Consider the following 2,730-nt stretch of genomic DNA (forward strand, 5'->3'; position numbering starts at 1 on the left):
ATTATGAGTTATGATTTTCATTTGAATTATTTTATATTTAATTTTCTTTTATGGTATCTCCTTAATTTGATAATTAAAGACTAATTTATTACGAATTTAAATTTTATTTAATACAAATTTAAATTTTATTTAAGTGTTTATCGTTAATAAATGAACTAATGGATTTCATATTTGTTTAAATTGGATTAAAAAATAAGCGAAATTTGAAACCGCCAAATCATATGGTGAGAAACTGAGAATTGAGAAACTTGTGAGATAAAATCCAATTAAGGACCCAATCCTACTAACTATGCCCAGTCCAACCCAAACTGAACATAGATCACAGATGTATTTTTTTTTTTTTCTATGAGCAATATATCCACAATAAATTCTATATGCACCCAAATTTTTGGGAGATGCTCAGCCTTCGTCGCGGAGTTGTGGGGCGTGGTGCAGGGACTGAGGATGGCATGTAGAATGGGAATGAAGCGTGTTGTGGTAGAGAGCGACTCTGAGAAAGTAAAAATAAATCATGAAATGATCGTATAAGACACGTTTAGTGAATTACAAAGTTACCAACCAAATTAAGATAAATAAAATTTACATATGCAAGCATGATATTTTCTTTTGTTATTAATGTACATAAGATCATTATTCATTGCTAATGTAAGAGATAAGAGATCGATATTTTCAAAGTACAATCATAATATAAAAGAGTACATGAAATAGGCTTCTAATATCTAAAGTAAAACTTTATATATACTATTTTTATACATTTTTTGCATTGAAATTTACTAGTAAACGAGGACGTAGGGAAAAAAAAAATACAAATATCATTTCTTATTTCTAATGTCTTCAATTTCAAATTATGTATACAGTGGCTGTTTCACTCGTGTAGAGCGAGGAAGGTGAGGGCAAATAAATAATAGTTTCTTGTGCACGAATTAATAATGTGACAAAGATTATGTTATACAAATGCTTTCTTTTTATTATTGGGAATGTGAATCGCGAGGCTAGGAAGAAATTCATACCTGCGACTTCTTCAGCGGCCGGGTTGGACGAGTTGCTCAACTTTTCTATGTCAATTTCTAAATAAATATTTAAGTGTTAATAAGTGAATTTCAATTACGTAATTGATATAAATTTAGTTAAAAAAAAACCAATATTAAGGTACCAATTTCAAGCATTAGTAGCCAATAAGTAATAGCTCAAATGACATAGTTTTCCCATACTCAATTAAGAGGTTGCGGATTCGAGTCTCCTATCTTTGGTAAAAAAAAAAAAATTTCAAGCATTAGTAAGTATCTCTTTTTATCAAATTAATATTGTTTTGGGTATCACACGGTATTTTTTAGTGTGACAGATTAAAATAAAATTGTATGCATGCAGTATTCAAATTTTTAATATTTATTTAAGTAGATCAATAAATTGATTGAATAATGCTAGGAAGACAAAAAAAAGCCAGAACTTATCTTATTTAGCATTTATTAATTGTCGTAACAATTAATGAATGCTAAATAAAGCAAGTTATGATTGTTTTTGGCTGATTTTCTTTGGTTACAGAACATTTCCGAAATTGATTAATAGACCAACCCAAATTATCTTAGAAAATATGGCATGGATACATGCACATACACTAAAGCAAGAATAGTTGTATCATTGTATGTGACGATGATTTAAAGTCAATGGCGGGACCCTAACCTACGTTGCCACAAGATAAACAGTCAAATGCATTATGCATACATACATACATATATACATACATACATACATATAGCGATGATGCAATCCTTCATCATATTTGATTTATTCGTATATACGAAATTTGATTTGAAGAAAAAGAAGCAAGAAATTAAAATCTTACGCGCTCTCCTTTGGAATGGAAATATGGAATTGAATGGAGTGCATGTTATGGCAAAAATTAACCTTATTAATCAAGTGGTGGGTCATGTTACCATATATGTATATGGTGATTCGGAAGCATGGCACATGAGATTGATGAAAAGTGGAAGATGCATGATGGCCCGCATAGCAACAGCACATGGTTAATAAAGTTGAATAATTAAGCATACCATCGCTTCTCTCTTTCTTTTCTGTCCTAGCTAGTTATGCTTATAACTATTACTATATATTACCATATACACGGCCTTTCAACAGAGCTTGAAGTTACTAAATTCATTGAGATTCATATTCAAAGTTTTAAACTATATATATATATATACTAGCACAGACCGATGAGTGCTATATGCTTACAAAAATTCACGTGTTGCCTACCTGTATATACCTCATATATATGTCCGCGCAGGTTTAATGTAATTTATCTTACGATTCTAATTAATCAATAATTGGGTGAATTGCGTTAACCAGCAACATATATCACATTTCTTTTCTTTTGGGTAGAGTCGTATTTTCGAGGTACTATATTAATAAGGAAGGGGGCGGTGATAAATATAATAGAAAATTTGTATTTCTTACTTTATGGGAAGTGTTAAAATATCTATATTCCAGAAAGATTATGTGTATTTTCCATCACATCATACAGCCATTCATTTATTAAAATTTAATAGGTTTGGTGGCAGAAATTGCTACCAACAAACAAATTTTAACCTATACAACAAGTGAAGGAATTTTCGTACGTCAAATTAATGAGAGGTTTTTGTTAGGGAGTTATTTTTTTAAGGCTAATAATTTTTATTTTATGAAAGTAAAATGAGTGATATAATTTAATATTATAATTTTTGATAATTTTTA

Source organism: Arachis ipaensis, chromosome B05, assembly GCF_000816755.2.
Source record: "Arachis ipaensis cultivar K30076 chromosome B05, Araip1.1, whole genome shotgun sequence".
Taxonomy (NCBI): Eukaryota; Viridiplantae; Streptophyta; class Magnoliopsida; order Fabales; family Fabaceae; genus Arachis; species Arachis ipaensis.